This window comes from Thermobia domestica, chromosome 4 (genome assembly GCF_964235325.1).
Source record: "Thermobia domestica chromosome 4, izTheDome1.hap1.1, whole genome shotgun sequence".
NCBI classification, from domain to species: Eukaryota; Metazoa; Arthropoda; class Insecta; order Zygentoma; family Lepismatidae; genus Thermobia; species Thermobia domestica.
Window position 1 is genome coordinate 209,352,915 of NC_137457.1, and position 20,281 is coordinate 209,373,195.

General features: G+C 36.7%; 1 long non-coding RNA gene across 1 annotated transcript in view; it reads left to right on the plus strand.

The window, feature by feature from the left end:
- LOC145683434 (uncharacterized) overlaps positions 1-20,281 on the plus strand; it is a 75,326-nt gene that overhangs the window by 37,723 nt on the left and 17,322 nt on the right. Inside the window, exon 2 of the long non-coding RNA XR_014131095.1 lies at positions 10,359-10,446. This is a non-coding gene — a long non-coding RNA (uncharacterized LOC145683434). The remainder of the gene's footprint in view (positions 1-10,358; positions 10,447-20,281) is intronic.

Genomic DNA, 20,281 nt, shown 5'->3' on the forward strand with positions numbered 1-20,281 from the left:
AAACTACCTCTTCAGGATTTTTCACAGAGAAATTACTTATTTCACAATTTAGAGTTATTGGAAATCAACATCAAAAAGTCGGAAGTCATGAGAATATCTTGAGGAAACGCGCCCCTAGGTCAGAGTAGAACTAAAATAGCTTGAAGAGTCGAGAATTTCAAGTATCTGGGAAGTATTTTGACAAGAGACACTTACTGCACCAAAGAGGTCAGGACAAGAATTGTCATAGCCAAAGAAACATCCAACAAGAAAAGATCACTCTTAACTAGCAGGCTCAGAAAAATAAACACACTGCTGAACAAGATCCTCATTAGAGACAGTGTACGTCTGATGAGGATCTTGGCTAGAAGATCGAAACGTCACGTGTAAATGTGTTTTTATATTAAATAAGTGCAGTCTTGTTCAGCAGTGTGTTTATTTTTCTGATTTTATTCGCAAGACGTTGACTATGAGTGTGTGTTAGCAGGCTCAATATTGGACTTAAGAAGAAATTTGTCTCAAGTGCTATATTTGGAGCATTGGACTGTATGGTTCAGAGACTTGGACATTACGGAAGTTAGAGAAGAAATATTTAGAGCTTCGAAATGTGGTGTTGGAGGAAGATGGAGAAGATAAAATGGACAGAGAGAGCTACAAACGAAGATGTTTTAAAACGGATACGAGAGAAGAGGACACTTGTAGCCAGCATCCTTCGTAAAAAGGCCAATTGGATTGGACAGATCTTGCGAAGAAATTGTCTTCTTCATACCGCCATAGAAGGAAAGATGGAAGGAAAGCGAGGAATAGGAAGAAGATGAACACTACTGATCAATGATTTGAGAAACAGAAGAAAATATTGGGAGTTAAAAGAGGAAGCTGAAGATCGAAAAACATGGAAGAAACATTTCCAGGCCTAAATCTAAAATTTTAAAAAAAGAAAGAAAAAACTCTTTAGTCCCAAGACTTGCCGAAAGGCAGAATATTTAATAACAATAATAATAGAGTTATTAATGAAATACCTATTGTCTAAGAAAATCATCAAGTTAACTACCTTTATTTCGGGGGGATAGGAAGAAAATTCCTAAAACTCCTTGGATAGTGTAAAAACTTTAAGTTTAAAATTTGATGCACATACGTTGAATGGTATGGCTTCTAGGCGGATATCCATAAATCAGAATAAATGTATGGACAGACATTCAAAAATCTCTTTTCGGCATATATGACCTATGAAACATGTAAATCCATTGAAATTTCGAATTCGACTTTTTAAATCCACGATTACCATACTATCTTCTCTCGCAATATCGTTGCTCGAAAATAAAAATTTTAATTAATAACTTCTTAGCAAAATTCATCCTTAGTAAAATATCGTGGTCAAATAAGTCGAAAGCATTTGGAAAATCTAAAATATGTAGACTATATAGAATTACCCACTTCTATAAAATTCCTCTTCAAAATCAGTAATAATGCGAGGATGGCAAAACATGATGTATTAATTTGCTTGCCTGTAAAAATGGGTTTTTGCTGCTCCCGTATATTTATGGATTTAGATCTTTTTTCAAGATATCGTGCTTGTAGTTTTAGACACCAAGCTATACGTCCGCGACTTGCATAGAAATGTGCATTAGAAATGTATCCCATTCATTTGTTACACACACACAAACACACACACACACACACACATATATATATATATATATATATATATATATATATATATATATATATATATATATATATATATATATATATATCCTCCCCGATAAACACCACCTTTACGAAGACACTTAAGTGTCGGGTGGGGAGGATTGCGTGCTACAGTGAAATTTAGAGCTGTGTTGGTGGTAGTTCACTACCAGAAGGGCCACCCCTACCGAATTGGTCTAAATGGAGTAGCCAGACGAAGAGTGTTCTGGGAGAAGGCAGCAGTTCTCCAGTAGCCAAGTTGGCGGAAATCATAGTGATTGGTACGGCAACTTGGACATTAGTCCCAGGCGTGGTCAGAGTGACTTTAACGGCTGGGATACTGCGGGGTGGAAGGCAACGGGAAACCACCACTCTATTTTCCCTAGTTTGCTAGCAGCGAAAAGAGAACATATGAACAATGGTCTTTCGCAGGTCAAAATGTAGTTCCGGAGGTAAAATATCCCCCCATTCGGATCTCCGGGAGGGGGATGGCTTGGGAAGGACTATTGGACGAGAAAGTAATAATGCGGGGAAGACAAACAGAGAAAGAGAGACAAGGAAGAGCAAAAGATTTAGGATATGGACATGGAACGTACGTACTATGTTACAGGGAGGAAAATTAGAAAATCTTAAAGAAGAAATGAAACAAAATAATTTAGATTTGGTAGGAGTTTGTGAAGTTAGATGGGAAGGTAATGGGGTATTGAACAGCGAAGGATATAGAATGTTTTACTCAGGTAATGAAAAGGGCGGTCATAATGGCGTAGGAATAATTCTTGGAAAGCGCTTAAAGGAGAAGGTAGTGAAAGTAGAATTTATTGATGATAGAGTTATGATGTTAAGACTTAAAGGAAAAACAAAGGATCTAGTGGTGATACAGACATATGCACCGACGACTTCGCATGCAAATGAAGAAGTAGAGGAAAATTATGAGAAAATAGAAGAAATTATAGATAGGGAGAAGAAGGGTGCATGCTTAATTCTAATGGGAGATTTCAATGCAGTTGTGGGAGAAAAACTGGAAGGTAGTATCGTAGGCAAATATGGTTTAGGCGAAAGAAATGAAAGGGGAGAGGGACTGGTGAATTTCTGTAGACAGAATTCACTAGTAATTGGGAACACTTGGTTCAATCAGCATAAGAGAAGAAGATATACATGGAAATCACCAATAGACGGCGGAAGATATCAGATAGACTATGTTATGATTCAGGACAGGTATCGGAATAGCTTGAAGAACGCGAAGACCCTTCCCGGGGCTGATATTTTCTCTGATCATAATCTTGTGCTGGCCGAAGTAGATATTCAACTGAAAAATGTAGGCAGAAGAAAACTAGGTAACAAAGTGTTGAATACTGAAAAGTTGAAAAACGAGGAAATAAGAAATCTTTTCGCTGAAAAATTCGAAGAAAAATGTTCAAACGAGGAAAGGATAGGCGCAGATAGTAACGCACGGTGGGAACATATTAAACGTTGCTTACAGCAGGCTGCAGAAGAAGCAGTAGGTTACCGCGAACACAAAACTGCTAAGAAACCATGGGTTACAGAGCAGATGTTGCAGAAAATGAGGGAGAGGAAGATGTGGAAACAGGTTGATACAGAAGAGGGCAGAAAGATGTACAGAAAGTTAAATAATGAATTACGAAGAGAAACAGACAAAGCGAGGGAAGAGTTTTACAAAAGAAAATGCGAGGACATAGAAGAATTAGAAAGAGTTGGGAAATATGAGGAAATGTACAAGGAGGTGAAATCTATGGAATTTCGGAGGAAACAAGGGAGTATCATGATGGCAGTAGAAAATAAGAATGGGAAGGTAGTCAGCGAGAGAAATGAGGTCATAGGAAGGTGGAAAGAATACGTTGAAGACTTATATGAGAGTAGGGATAGACCGTGTAGCCTAAATGTTGAAGTGGAAAATGAAGTAGGCGAGGATGATAAAGGATTTAGTATTCTTCGGGATGAGTTTGAAAAGGCTATATCCGAGATTAGGAATGGAAAGGCAACGGGAATAGATAACATACCAATTGAATTCATTAAAAATATAGGAGACAAGGGAAAGAAAGAATTGTGGCGACTATGCAATGAAATATATAAAACAGGAGAATGGCCAAGAGACTTTCTGAAAACGATCATGATACCGATGGCTAAGAAATCGAACCCAAAGAGATGTGAGGATTATAGAACTATTAGTCTCATATCTCATGCAGCTAAAATTCTGCTCCGAATACTGAACAGAAGGTTATATGGAAGAACAAATAAAGATGTTGAGGAAGAGCAGTTCGGGTTCAGAACAGGCAAGGCCACAAGAGATGCTATTGGATTATTAAGGGCGATCGGTGAAAGATTTATAGAAAAAGGGAAAGAGGTGTATGTTGTATTTATTGATCTAGAAAAGGCTTTTGACCGCGTGAATTGGGAATTGTTGTTGGGAGTTCTAACAAAGATAGGGTTGGAATGGAAAGATAGAAGACTCATAAGAAACTTATACATGAACCAACAAGTAAGTGTTAGGATAGGGGAAGAACTGACGGAAGAGAGTGCAATTGGAAGGGGAGTTCGACAAGGATGCTGCCTCTCGCCAACACTATTTAATGTCTATCTAGAAGAGATAGTGAAAAAGAGCCTACATGATGATGATGGCATTTCGGTAGGAGGTAGAATGATTAGATGCATTAGATTTGCAGACGATATGGCCCTTGTTGAAGAATCTGGAAAGAAAATCAATAAAATGTTAGAAAAATGAGAAGGGGCTTTGAAGAATATGGGATGAAAATAAATGTTAGAAAGACAAAAGCCATGGTGATTGGAACAAAGGGGTCTGTGTCAAATATAAAAGTAGGAGGGGAGAAAATAGAACAAGTGAATAGTTTTCGATACCTGGGTAGTGTTCTTAGTAATGACATGAAATGTGAACGTGAAATAAAAGCAAGGATAGGAATGGCGAAAGAAGCCTTTAAAAGAAAGAAAAGTCTGTTTTGTGGGACCTTGAACAAAGAGTTGAGAAAAAGACTCATAAAATGCTTCGTGTGGAGTGTTGTGCTGTATGGGGCGGAAACGTGAACATTACGTAAGGGTGACGAAAATCGACTGGAAGCCTTCGAAATGTGGGTGTGGAGAAGAATGGAAAGAGTTAGTTGGGTCGAGCGGAAAACGAATGAGAGAGTGTTAGAAATGGTGGGTGAGAAAAGAACACTTTTAGATATTATTAGGAAGAGGAAGAGAAACTGGTTGAGACATTGCCTAAGAAGAGATTGTATCATGAGGGACGTCCTAGAGGGTATGGTGGCGGGAAAGAGAGGGAGGGGGCGAAGGAGACTACAATTAATGGATGATATTAAAACAGAAAGATCATACGCGAACACGAAAAGAAATCGAACCCAAAGAGATGTGAGGATTATAGAACTATTAGTCTCATATCTCATGCAGCTAAAATTCTGCTCCGAATACTGAACAGAAGGTTATATGGAAGAACAAATAAAGATGTTGAGGAAGAGCAGTTCGGGTTCAGAACAGGCAAGGCCACAAGAGATGCTATTGGATTATTAAGGGCGATCGGTGAAAGATTTATAGAAAAAGGGAAAGAGGTGTATGTTGTATTTATTGATCTAGAAAAGGCTTTTGACCGCGTGAATTGGGAATTGTTGTTGGGAGTTCTAACAAAGATAGGGTTGGAATGGAAAGATAGAAGACTCATAAGAAACTTATACATGAACCAACAAGTAAGTGTTAGGATAGGGGAAGAACTGACGGAAGAGAGTGCAATTGGAAGGGGAGTTCGACAAGGATGCTGCCTCTCGCCAACACTATTTAATGTCTATCTAGAAGAGATAGTGAAAAAGAGCCTACATGATGATGATGGCATTTCGGTAGGAGGTAGAATGATTAGATGCATTAGATTTGCAGACGATATGGCCCTTGTTGAAGAATCTGGAAAGAAAATCAATAAAATGTTAGAAAAATGAGAAGGGGCTTTGAAGAATATGGGATGAAAATAAATGTTAGAAAGACAAAAGCCATGGTGATTGGAACAAAGGGGTCTGTGTCAAATATAAAAGTAGGAGGGGAGAAAATAGAACAAGTGAATAGTTTTCGATACCTGGGTAGTGTTCTTAGTAATGACATGAAATGTGAACGTGAAATAAAAGCAAGGATAGGAATGGCGAAAGAAGCCTTTAAAAGAAAGAAAAGTCTGTTTTGTGGGACCTTGAACAAAGAGTTGAGAAAAAGACTCATAAAATGCTTCGTGTGGAGTGTTGTGCTGTATGGGGCGGAAACGTGAACATTACGTAAGGGTGACGAAAATCGACTGGAAGCCTTCGAAATGTGGGTGTGGAGAAGAATGGAAAGAGTTAGTTGGGTCGAGCGGAAAACGAATGAGAGAGTGTTAGAAATGGTGGGTGAGAAAAGAACACTTTTAGATATTATTAGGAAGAGGAAGAGAAACTGGTTGAGACATTGCCTAAGAAGAGATTGTATCATGAGGGACGTCCTAGAGGGTATGGTGGCGGGAAAGAGAGGGAGGGGGCGAAGGAGACTACAATTAATGGATGATATTAAAACAGAAAGATCATACGCGAACACGAAAAGGCTAGCGGAGGACCGTGGAGCATGGAAGCTTCTCAGCTGCGGCAACTGACCTGCCAATAAAGGCAGAATACCTATGATGATTATATATATATATATATATATATATATATATATATATATATATATATATATATATATATATATATATATATATATATATATATATATGTGTGTGTGTGTGTGTGTGTGTATGTGTGTGTGTGTATGTATATAGAGAATGAATGAGATTTAAAACGTTTTACGGAACTTAAAAGTAACTTAAATATTGCAATATCCGTGCTTAACACCTACGTTACAAGTTACAATAAAATCTAACGGATGGGTGTGAATTTCTTTAAAACATTTTCCTTTAGTTGCCATTTTGATTTTTTGCTTTGACTTCACAACACTATCAGTTGCTTCTTTCTGTATAGCAAACGTCTTGTGGAGATGTATTCATATAGATGCACCTGAATATAAAAGACAAGTGTTAAAAGTGCTAGAATCGTGTTACTAAGCATAATAAAACATTGTGTGGTTTATGGTAATGTTATGCTTCTGTCACCTGCTGTTGATACTCTAGAGGAAACGATCATTTAAATATTCTGTTTTAATGGAATCTGAAGTCAACGTTCTGTTTTATCCTAACTCGTGGTATGTGATTGCTAGTGCCACTTTTTGCTTTGTTGATTTCATGAAGAATGCGTCATATGTGAGAAACGTGACCTTCCCCTTGGACTTAACTCAGTTGATTCTTGGGGAAATCCTTAGTTTAAATTTATGCAGGGAAAGAAGGAAAAAACATGCAAGTTAAAGCAACAAGATACAAATATAAATAGTTCTAGACGGACACTTGTTCGTACGCATTTGAGTCATACCAGAAGTATTTCCGTTTCTAGTGATACAATCATAAAATGTTTAATACATTCTTTAAGGAAACCGTTGTATTTATAAAGTATTATCGAAAGTTTTAGGAACGTTTTGTTTTTCGTGTGATGATTTTAAGAAAACTTCGCCCTTCTGTTGAACCATGATTAAAGCATTTTTCTTATTATTACAATACTACAGAAAGGAACACACCATTTTTATTTTATTATCTTCAGGCGTTCGTTAACTCTGCTGCTTCAGTCTAGTTGTGTAGCCCAAAATTCTTTATGACCTTTCGTCGCATTTCGTGTCTGTATGCAAACTTGAAACTAGAAAGAGCTACTAGACTGAAAATATTCGAATTATTTTGTTACAGATTATTTTCCTTTTGTTGATGCCAAGTTCCAGTTAATAGGAAGAGAACGTGCACATGCGTTCCTTTACACTATTTTCTTTTGATCCTAAAACCAGGGTCGAGAAGGAGGCACCTGGATACATACTCTGGATTCAGTGTTAATGTGGCCTTAACTAGCATTACTAAGAAAAGTTTGAAAGTTCACTGGAAAAAAAAAAAAAATACAATGAGCATAATACAAATTACAAAGGTACTGTATATCGGAAATTCCAGATATATATACAGAAATATATACTGTATACATATAAATGTAGAGAAAATGTAAGTAAATTATAGAATTACAGTATAATAAAATGTAAAATATTTTAAACTAACATTACAGTTTACTACACGAGAAAAAGGAGATTCATATCTTTATTTTCTGAGCTTATGCTCTTACTGTTGTTAAAACTGTCGCCTCTTTATTTCGACTATTTTCTATATGTTAGCGCAATAAGTATCACATAACACTTAAGCCCATCAAAGAGAAATTTAAAGTGCATGCGTCCCCTAATATGAGACATATATTCAGCTGAAACACATACGCCATATTTGCATACTAGGCTTCTTCTTCTTACTATTACTATTACTATTACTATTACTATTACTATTATTATTATTATTATTATTATTATTATTATTATTATTATTATTAGTAGTAGTAGTAGTAGTAGTAGTAGTAGTAGTAGTAGTAGTAGTAGTAATAATACATAAATAGTGGTAGTAGTAGTATTTATTGATTGGAACTTAAACGTCTCTTTTCACCACCGACGCTATATGAGAGATGGACCTATAATTAAAATGGGAACCAAACACATGAGCGCCCATTGGGAACCGGATCCGGTGATCACTCGTACCGTGAATGCAGTGAATGCGGTTGAAGGCATGAATGCCAAGCACATAGCTCTATTATTATCATTATTATTGATACTAATTAGGGGCGTACAAGAGGAGATGCACCGAGTCCGGATCGCCCCAAACTTCCTAACTCAACATGCATTTGTGCGCTTTCTCAATAACACTATACTTGTTTACCTGGGAAATGATTAATGTAGGGAGAAAATTTGATCTTACGCTTCCTCTGTGTTCTTTCTTTTATAAAAACAATCTAGTTCTATTTTTTTTTTTCTGAAAATGTAGGTAGAAGTATTTTACACTTACTTATCGTCTTTTGGAGTGCAGAATAATACTCTTTCAATACTACATAGACGTAGTGGCTTTTAATATTGGACCCCTCATACAAAAATTTCTGGGTGCGCACCTGACACTGATATTGTGATCTACTAGTGATTTGGAATCTCATTCTCAAGGAAATGCTAAGTATTTGTGTCTCTGAATTAGTCATCATTTAATCGATTGACTGTTGCTTTTAGGAGTGCTAAATACGTGCGCTTTGTTTTTCAGTCCATTTATTTACTGTATATGAAGAAGTGCTTTGTTTCGTTTGAAGAGAACTGGAATTTTAATGGTTTGATTTTACTGATTTTTTCTTCAGGTCTATGTCTTAAATATCTTTCGATTTCTGAAAATTAAATTATATGACCCATAATTTTAATATTTATAAATCAATATTAACTTAAGCAATATTAAATATAAAGTAAACACATTGTGGCAAAGCAAGAAGACTTGAAGAAGAAAGTAACGAAAGTTAAACAATTAGAATTCCAGTTCATTTCAAGGAAAAGAGGATACTTTTTCATATAAATCAATTAATTGAAGAAAGGCACAGGTACTAAACATCTTTAATGGTCATACGGCGTGCCCTAATACGATTGGATGTCTATGTGATGTCCATCAATATTCAGTACTTCTTTTTTATGTGTACAAATACTATGTGCATAGTATTTATAGCTGTTCAAACGACGTATATCTATTCAATATACAGTCCTTAGCAAAGATAGGTATACACGACATTTTCTTCTTCAAAGACGCAAACCTTTATATGAGTGTTTGAATCTCATATAATCTTATCTAAAATAACAACAATTCTTGATGTTCTTGATACGATGCTCTATTAAAGAATTTCGAAAAGAAGTTCATATTCCGGACATTGGAATGAATGCACGTAACTGCAATTATAGCACATTCAAAATCAGAAGTATACAGCGTTCTCTCGCGGCTAAGTGATTAGCATGCGCACCTTACGTGCGGGAGACCCACGTTCGATTCTCAGTGGAAGCTTATAGGGTGGGATCGCACGTTAAGTCCATGTCTCACATAGTCTTGCTGTTGAATGGGATGCTAAACTCCAATCTAACCAATCAGCCAGCGTATACACAAACTGTCTTTTAATTACCATAAATTCCATTTTTGAAATGAGGAGTATGTTTCCTCCAAGCTCCACCTAAGTCATTTTTTGTAATTTTACAGGAGCGTGTATCGCTCTGGTTCTACATTTAATGAAAAATATTTGAACGATATCTTTTATGTATAGTGGTACATAACAACATGCTAAATTTTAAGAAATGTCTGATATTAGATTTAGGCCTAAATGGCGGGAAAATGTTTCATTTCCGTCCAAAAACCACTTAAGTCAGATGTTTTCCTCAGAAAAAATCAGCTACTGCTCAATGATTACACTCTATTATCATTATATGTTGTAAAACATATATAATAATAATAATAATAATAATAATAATAATAATAACTTATGTTTATATTTAATTATACTATGTGCTTATTTACACTAACATGTAAGATTAACATGATTTGTGTGTTTTTAATGATTTTTTTTATTTATTTTAGTTCTAAGATTTATATTTTAGACTTTTATTTTTTTAGTTTACTTTTATATTGATTATATTTTAGTATTTCTTTACCAAGTTTCCGGAATATCTTGATCGCTTTCTTCCCTTCTCTTCCTTCACAGGCTCTAGTAATCCAATTTCCGTTTTGCAGTACAGCTGTATTGTTTTCAGCCAGTCCTAATAACAACGTAGGACTCTCTTGTATACACGGTATATACTTTTCTTTAAATACCTTCTTACTGGTCGTTAACTCTTACAATAACTAATTGTTTTTAAGCAAATTCTAAACTATAGATTAATTTTCGCTCCTAATCTAAAAGTAAACACTAATCAGAGAAATGGTAACAATGAATATCAAACTTTCAAAGCAGATAAATAATACCGACTTTGGAATTAATATTTTTAATGGCTTAGGCACATTTAAAAAATGTGATTTTTTACATTTAATTTCAAGACTACTTATGTGAGTTTTGAGAGGTTATATAGTCAGGCATGTGTATCTATTCCTAATACACAAATAAAGCGCAAAAACCGAAAATTGAAAAAAGTGACTTAGGTGGTGTTTTGAAACAAAGTCCTCAAATCAAATGCGCACTTCGTAACGTTCTCAATCCGGTCTTACTTGAGCATTCTCCAAAACCCTATCTTTCAGCAGGTTTAGCGTCACCCCATACCGCTCAAGCAACCTAGCGTTTCCTACGCCTTTTACTCCGTCCTGTTAGGTCATCGGACCTAAGCCCTACTGTGCCCGTGTAGGACATTATGGGGCGACACTTGATCACCAGCCCAGCTCCAGCAACAACCACCTCAAGAATTACATCGAATGAGGAGTATTCATTATGAGGAGTATTCTATTCCTACTCTCATATACGTTCTCAACATATTCTTTACATCTTCCTAAGACTTCACTTCTCTCGGTGACTATCTTCCCATTCTTTTTTTTTCTACTGCCATTGTAATATTCCCTTCTTTCCTCCGAAGTTTCGTAGATTTCACCTCTTTGTACATTTCTTCATATTTTCCAACTCTTTTTAATTCTTCTGGTCCTCGCATTTGCTTTTGTAAAACTCTTCCCTTGCTCTGTCTGTTTCCCTCCGTAATTCGTTAACTTTGAGTATATCCTTCTGTCCTCTTCTGTATTAAACTATTTCCACGTCTTTCTTTTCATCATTTTTTGGAACATCTGTTCTGTAACCTATAAAGAAAAGGTTTCTTAATTACTCGTTTTTCAACTTTTCTGTATTCAACATGTTGTCTACTTCTTCTCACTACATTTTTCAGTTGAATAACCACTTCGCCCAGCACAAGGTAATGATCAGAGAAAATGTCGGCCTCAGCAGAGGCAGTCGTCTATTGAGGATTTCCAGGTGTATTTTCTTCTCTTGTGCTGATTGAATTGTTTCCAATTACTAGCGAATTCTGTCTACAGAAATTGACCAGTCTTTCTTGCCCTTTAATTTCTTTCGCCTAAACCATATTTGCCTATGCCACTATCTTCCTGTCCTTTTCCCACAACTACATGGTTTTCATAAAGTATGGACGGATTTAATTCGCTTATAATTTACATAAAAATGCTCATATTGAAATCAAATAAAGTGCAAACGGTAGCGGAAGGATTAAAGTTTTACCTGTAATCTGCACCAGCTCAGTTCATTCACCGCTACACCTCCAACTGGGCGCCATTTACGTCCACACATTCGCGTAGGCGGCGCTGGAATCCACTCGCAGCGTTCCGCCGTGTTTGATCCAAAATGCCAGCCACAGATTTTGTCCTTTAAGTTCTCCAAACCACTTGGCTTCTTTGCATAAACTTCCGTTTTCACATGACCCCAAAGCCAGAAATCGCAGGGGGTAAAGTCGGGTGATCTTGGCGGCCACTACGGCCAATCAATCGGTTAGGGAATTTCTTGTCAAGGAACTGTCTCACCTTGATTGCATAGTGAGGGGGTGCCCCGTCCTGTTGGAACACGATGTCGTTCTGGATTCCACGTGCCTCCAGTTCCGGAATGAGGTATTTCTGCAACATATCCAGGTACGAATCTCCATTCCCGGTCTCCTCTTCATAAAAGAACGGTCCAATCAGATGATCATAGGACACAGCGCACCAAACGTTCACTTTATGGCTATCTCTCTCATGTGTCTCAAATTCCTTTGGGTTTTCCGTGCCCCAAACGCGACAGTTGTGTCGGTTAATCTTCCCGGAGACATGGAAGGTTGCCTCATCTGAGAACATGATGGCTGAAAGGAGAACGTCGCCATGTTCCAACTGCTTGAGCATGGCGTCACAGAAGTTGAACCGGATGTCCAAATCTTCATCATGCAGATCCTGGACTATATTGATTTTGTAACCTTTGGCCTTGATCGTCTTCTTGGCTATCTTAAACACGGTTGTCTGTGGAATTCCGAGTTCCATGGACCGTCTAGGAATCGACTTCTGTGGGCTGTTGATGATGCTTTCCCTTACCCTGCTCACTGTTGCAGGCGATGTTGGCGGCCTCCCACTTCGAGGACGGTCCAGGACGCTTCATGTCTCCAAGAACTTCGCATGCCACTTTCGGATTGCACTCTCAGTCGGTGCCGGCTTTTTGAACTCTTTGGTGAACTTTCGACACACCAGAATTGGTGATTTTAGCTCTGCGTACCACAGAACACATTGCGCTTTCTCTTTCACCGACGCCATCTTTGATACGGTAAAAAAAATAGTCTTCTCAGAGGAGTTTTTCATTTATTTATTTCTTTAAAAGACACACACACCAATACAGCTTACAACTTACTTTTAACAGTCAACATTGAAACAACAATGAAAACAACAATGGATGGAATTTGGTAAGAAACTGACCCTTGCCCTCCCTCTCCCTCTCTCAACGTGTTCAGAGTTGCCGCTTATCTAACAGTGTTGCCAAGTAAAAATTTAATCCTTCCGCTACCGTTTGCACTTTATTTGATTTCATTATGAGCATTTTTATGAAAATTATAAGCAAATTAAATCCGTCCAGACTTTATGAAAACCCTGTACATTGAAATTTCCCAGTATAATTACGCATGCACCCTCTTCTTCCTGCCTACAATTTCTCCTATTTTCTCATAATTTTCTCTTACGTCTCCAGTTGTATGCGAAGTCGTCGGTACGTATGTCTGCATTACCAGTAAATTTTTCGTTTTCCTTTAAGTCTTAATATAATAACTTTATCATTTAAAAAATTCTACTTTTACTACCTTCTCTTTTAAGCCCTTTCTAAGAATTATTCCTAAATCATTATGACCGCCCTTTTCATTAGCTAAGTGGAACATTCTATATTCTTCTCTGTTCTACAACCTTCAACAACAACCTTCCGCTCTAACTTCATAAACTCCTACCAGTCTAGATTATTTTGTTTCACTTCTTCTTTAAGATTTTCTAATTTCTCTTCCTGTAACATAGTATATACATTCCATGTTCCTATAAACCATTTGCTCTTGCATGTCTTTCTCTATCTATATTCTCTACATTGTTACCTTCTCGTCCAATGGTCCTTCCCAGGATATACTCCTCTCGGAGATCCGAATAAGGGGATATTTTACCTCCAGAACTATATTTTGACCTGTAAAAGCCCATTGAACATATGTTCTCTTTTTGCTGTCAGCAAATTAGAGGAAAATAGTGTGGTGGTTCCCGTTGCCTTCCATCCCGCAGTGTTCGGAGATCAATTAATCGAGGAGAAGTATATTAATCTATCCTATTACAGAGAATTAGAATGCAGCATGACTGGTAATGTTGGATTTCTTCTCAACGAAAAAACTGGAAAGCAATGAATTGGAGATAGATAGCATATCTAATCGAGTAGCAAGGCTTGTCATCAAACTATTCCGTATACGAAGGAGCTCGAAACATTTTCTTCTGACTTAGGCGCTATTCCAGAAACTAGATGAAACAATAATACAAATCAATTTATTACGCAATCCTATATGTTTAGGGTTGAAATATCTGGGCGCCAGACTTGTACTTTCAGCCGTTCTTGCCCATGAAGCATCGAGCTCTATAGGTCTATATGAGAATAGTAAGTTCGAAAAAGTAAGTATATGAGAATAGTAAGTATCGAAAAATCAAAAATGAAATGAAATGAAATTTTTGAGTTTTACGTCCCACGGTTATGCCGGTTAGGCTAAAGGAGACAGTGACGATGAGTAATGAATGAAAAGTGTGGAATGAAGAAAGTGGGAGGAAACGGAAGAACCCCGAGAAAACCCACGCACACGGTGTTTGTCCACCACAAAGTTCACTTGGCGGGAGCTGGGATCGAACCCGGGACCCCAAGCACCAGAGGTGAACGCTCTACCACTGAGCCACCGTGGCCCCCCTCGAAAAATCAAGTAAGTTTAAACTACATCTTGCCCCCTCCTTCACTTCCTGTAGATCCGCCAATGCATTGAATATTTTTAGAAGAAATTAATTAAAAGATGTGAAACTATTCATGAATGTGAATACATTCTCTCAAACTATTTTATGTCCCGTGTTTACTGCCTCCATTCTTCTGTTGCCAGTGTTTTAATAACCACTTCAAAGTTGCCGACTAAATTAAGCCTAAAGTACATTCTCATCTTTGTAGAGTGATATATGAAGATTATTCACCATTGTGAATCTTGCTTGTTTAACTGACTATTGTACATGATTAGCTTTTATGATCACATGTATTAAAGTATTTCTTCTGCTTAAAGTCATTGATTCCAATAGTGTCCGCTCTTCGACATGAAAGTATTAATTTTTGCACCAGTCATAAATTCTGCAACTCAATTGCTGTAATTTTGCAGTTGCGTCAGTTTGTAAGCCTCGGGAATGCGTAGTCAATGTGTTTTATGTAGATATTTATAGGTAATAAGAGCTATGTTGTTCTTTGTTCCACTAACATGCTATTTATTCTTGCGTATGGTCCATCAGCGTGTCGACTATACGCAATAGTAAAATGTTGTTCCCACTCTAAGATATAAATATACCCATAAAATATATTGTCTCTCACTTCATAATAGACACTTGACACGCAATTTTGAAGAGAAAAATAATATTGACGTTGTTTTCAAACATTCAATTACGTCATAATATTGATGCTCCTTCTGATAGTTTCATGTAAGATCCGGTTCGTAAATTTTGCATTCTTTTTTATTCTAAAATCGGACAATGACTACTTAATCCAAAAACGTCTGCAAATTCAGTTTTAAAGGGTTTGTTCCAGTGGCGCAGGCAGAAGTTCGTCAAGGGGAATACTTCAACCTCCAAAGCTCATATATTTTCAGGTGTTTGTACAACAAAATCTTAATGGACATACAATCATATCTTAATGGAAATGTTTATTTTTACATATGTTGCTCAAAGGCGGCACCTCGAAACCCCCGTTGCGTATACTACTGGTTTGTTTTCTGTATTTTCTGAATTTATATGTATTTTTCATAAGATAATATAATATATTGCGTTGAGTCCAGATAATGTGTAATGTGCACAAAACTAATGCCATTTTTTAAGAAATTAAATGTCGATTAAAAGCAGGGAATTCGTGTTATTATTCAGTTCAAAATCTCTTGTCGTTGCGAATTCTGTCGAGGAATTTGAAGCTTAAAATATATAAAGCAATACCATGTCTGCTGTTCTGTATGGTTGCGAAACATGCTCGCTTACTCTAAGGGAAGAACATCGACTGAAAGTATTTGAGAACAAGATCCTGAGATGAATATTCGGACCCAAGAGGAACGGGAATGGGGAATGGCGGAAACTTCATAACGAGGAACTACATAATTTATACGTTTTACCAACCATTGTTAGAGTCATCAAGTCTAGGAGACTCAGGTGGGCAGGTCATGTAGCCAGGATGGAAGAAAGTAGGAACGCTTTTAAAGTCTTAACTGGAAGACAAATCGGAAAACAACCATTAGGAAGACCTAGGCACAACGGCGCCGACTCCCAAAAATTTATGTGGGTGCATATCAAGGGCGGGACGTGTTAGTCTATATGTTTACAGGGAAGTATCGATGTTTAATTTATTTACTTTTTAGTTAAGATCTATTAGGAACATTATCATAAGGGACTGTGCTGTGGTAAAGTAAAATATACAGGTACTATAAGGATAAGTTGGGGCTGCCCTAGCTCATTCGGTAACACGGCTGACTTAAACGCTAGAGAAACGGGTTGAAACACAGGTTCAAACTAAAAACTTGTGGGTGCAGCGCACCCACAAGATTATTTGTGTGGGTGCCGGAGCCCCGGAGCATCCACGTAGTCGGCGCGCATGCCTAGGCGTAGATAGGAGGGCAAAATTAAGATGGATCTCGCAGAAATAGGAATACAAATTAGAAACTGGATGCAATTGGCTAAGGATAAAAGTCAATGGAGAGCTTTTGTGAACTCGGTATTGAACCTCCGGGCTCCATAGGCCATATAGTTAGTTAATTTTCGAATAAATATCTAGCTCCTAGTTGATCTAATCGTTAGCACTCTCACTCTCGATAAGAGTAATTCTAAGTGCGATTGTCATTATGGGTTGTGATGATGATGATCAAAGTTGTGACGATCAATGAACATAAAAATAAATCTTATGTTGTTATTATAACGGAATTTCGAAGGTACAGAGTAGGGGTTAGGGTGTGAACTTGGACCCACCCAGTGTAATGTAACCACCCCGTATAACTTTACAGTTCTTTTCTGTTGTACTCAATATGTGTTTAATGTTCAGTTATTGTTTTATGTTTATGTTGTCTCCCTTATTCGATCAACCTCATCATAAATTGCTATACAATATACATCTTTCTTTCTTTTTCAAAAGTACTGGTGCGTGAAGATAACTAAATAAGGCCATACAAAAAGAAAACATGAAATTCTAAATTGATTAGAACTATTCATATTGTTGAACTAGTCATGAAATTTGCTCATGAAAATCTGATAATTTTAGTAATCAAGATCAAATTTCATTCAATGAGATGAGGAGTCACTCTTCAATCCTTGATTGAAGAAAAAGGAGGCAAGTGATTGGTAAAGACGAGTAAGGAACATAAACTAAATACAGAGAAATCTTTAACAAGCAGGGCGAATTGAGCCAACCAGCTATTCTGCAAATGCAAGGTGGGCCGACCTTGACTTTGGAGAAATGATTTCATTAAACAACTGGGAGCAGACTATCTTGAAAAATATTTCTGGCCAACTCTTAGGTTCCAATAACTGTTACCTGTACGAAAAATAAATCAATAAAAAATAAATTTTTGAAACAGGACATTTTCTTCTTCACGTTTATCGAGAGGTTTCATAGGCGATTGTGTCCTACGACATAGAAATGAGTGTGGCTGTCACAACATAAAAGTAGCCTCATTTGACGAGGCAATATTTTTCTGTTTCTTTGAACTGTCCAACTTTGAGGTCAATAATTTATTTTATGTATTGTGAAATTTTCATGTTTTGTTGTTTTTCAGTAACAACCTCACTTTTCCACATTTTTGAAAATATTCCGAAGGTAAACATTATACCTAAAATTTCTCTACATAATGCAGTACTTAGAAAATATCCTAAATGGAACCGTTTGTGCTGTCGGTATGTCTTCCATTCTGAAAGATTAAGTGTTGAATTCGATTATGATATTATTGGCTAGAGGGCAAACAAGCAAAGACGAAGGCCACCTCAGAAACATTGATTAGTCTATTAAGTAGTATTTTATTTTCTCTAGAACAGGGGTCACCAAACTGTGGTCAGCGGACCAACACCGACCCGCAAGCACCACCAGTCAGTCCGGCCCACTACGGTTTACTTTGATTAAATTGTGAAGTTTACTAAGTATTATAAATCGTACAAAATAATAATAAAATGTTTTTATACGACCAATTCCTAAGAAACACAAAAAATTACATTGATCATTTTAACTGTAATTAAATATATGAAATTTACCCAAAAATCTTATAATAGGTGGCATATATAGGTAACTCACGTAATGAAATTAAATATTATAATTATGATTAATGATATTTATGTAACTATTACTTTCCACTGACAATTGTTTGCTGTTGCTTATCAAATTTACTTGTGGAAATTATCAGCAGGGACTTCAAATGATCAATTAACTTAGATCTGTATGCATTTTCTTTTGTATATTTCATTTTGGAGAATGTGTAAAAAAAAAAAAAAAAAAAAATCTCCAAACAGAAATATACAAAAATACTTACAGAACCTGTAGAATTGTATTTATTTATAAACAAATGTATAGTATTCAACTAATAAATTTAATTAAAACAATTTTAATATATTTTATAGATTTTTGTTTTAAAAAGTTGTTAATCACCTAAATAATTTATTTTATATGATTGATTATGTATATTACGCATGTATATCAGATGAAATGTAAAGACATACAATATGGTATCTGAACCATAGGACTTCACATAGAAAATTGAAAATTCATCTCCTGTTCTATGGGATCCGAATCAATGACTTCATATACAAAAATCAAAACCACACCTCGCGTTCTTACGATAGGAATGCGAAAAATTCACCTACCAAGAAGCAGTAACAACAAATATATTTATAGCATATCAGTGTTGAGAGTGACCCTCTCTAGCAATGAGCGAATATTCACATGCTGGAAAACTGTTCTATGAACGACTGTGAATGAAGTTCTAATTAACACGTATATTGTTCATGTTATAATCTAGTTTTTTCTTGCTATATAACACAATTTAAATTTTAAATTGAGAGGCTGCTTTTGATCATGAATTCTCTACAATTCATTTTCTGCAATTACGCGCTACAAATGATGGGCATGAAACAAATTGCCAACTATGCTATCATTGCACTTGACAAAGAGGAGAGGATGATAGAATCAAGGGTATCATAAAAGATTTTCTCAAAGAGTCAAGCGTTCTCGACCTTTCTATGATGAAAGAGGCGCACGTACTATACAAGATGCATATACGAAGATGTAGAACTGCCCCAAGTTATCCCTAACCTTGACTAAGGCGTTGACCTGACGTACTTTCCTTCATTAGAACTCGTGTGACCGACATTCCTGTGGCGGGGCTTCTGTCATAACTCAAGATATCGTGTGCTGGTATACAAACACGAGCTACAGAAGTTTTTCTTTCCTCTTTTATTTTTCTCGAGTTTGTGCGTGTTATTTCGCCGTGTACACAATGACACAGACATTGTGAGACAATGGTCGTGATTTTAGTGAGCTTCATTATTCATTGAAAATGTTCTGCTTTTTCTTTCGTCTGCCACTTTAATGACTGTAATAGAGAACACCATGCTTGCTGATGATAGGGGGGAAATATTACATTACTTTGCATTACAGGAGAGGACAGATGTGGCGATATCTAGTTTGTGTAGCGCTTAATGACTAAACATGCGAAACTAGAAATTACTCAACATGCAATGGCGTATTTAGCGGGGCTTCCGGGCTTAATCCCCCCCCCCCGAAATCTTACTATAGAAAGTAGTATATGAAATATCTTGCAGAATTTTCACATTTTCAGGCAAAGTCCCCCCGAAAGTTAGCAAAGCCCCCCCCCGAAACAAAATCGTAAATACGCCACTGTCTATGTGTAAATCTCCAAGTAGGTTACTCATCGCAAGTATTAAAGAAGACACCAACAGATTTCTCACGAAAAAGACACATTATCAAGAGATCTATAGTATTTAAACCATGTGTAACAAACTAATTTAATTGCCAAAAATACTTGATTTTATTTTTTGGGGCTTGCCAAGGATTGAAAGATTCTACATTTTTCGTCGTTGCGTCTGTAAGAAATACAGCCAGAAGGGTTTAAATTTGATAACATGTGTGCGTTTAGCAGGGATGTAATGGGACATATACGGGGTATACGGCGTATAAGGCTCGTAGCCAGCCCAAAAATATAGGGAGGGCGATAGAAGTTAGGGGCGGCCTGATTCAAGTATATTATAGTTCATCACCATATTATAGTTCACTTGCAAGCCTACCGTGAAAATTTTAGGAAACCACTAAAACTTTTGGGGGGACTGGCCCCTCGTCGATACGGATCTGCGGCGTATATCCACTTCATATTTTTTCATGATCCAGCG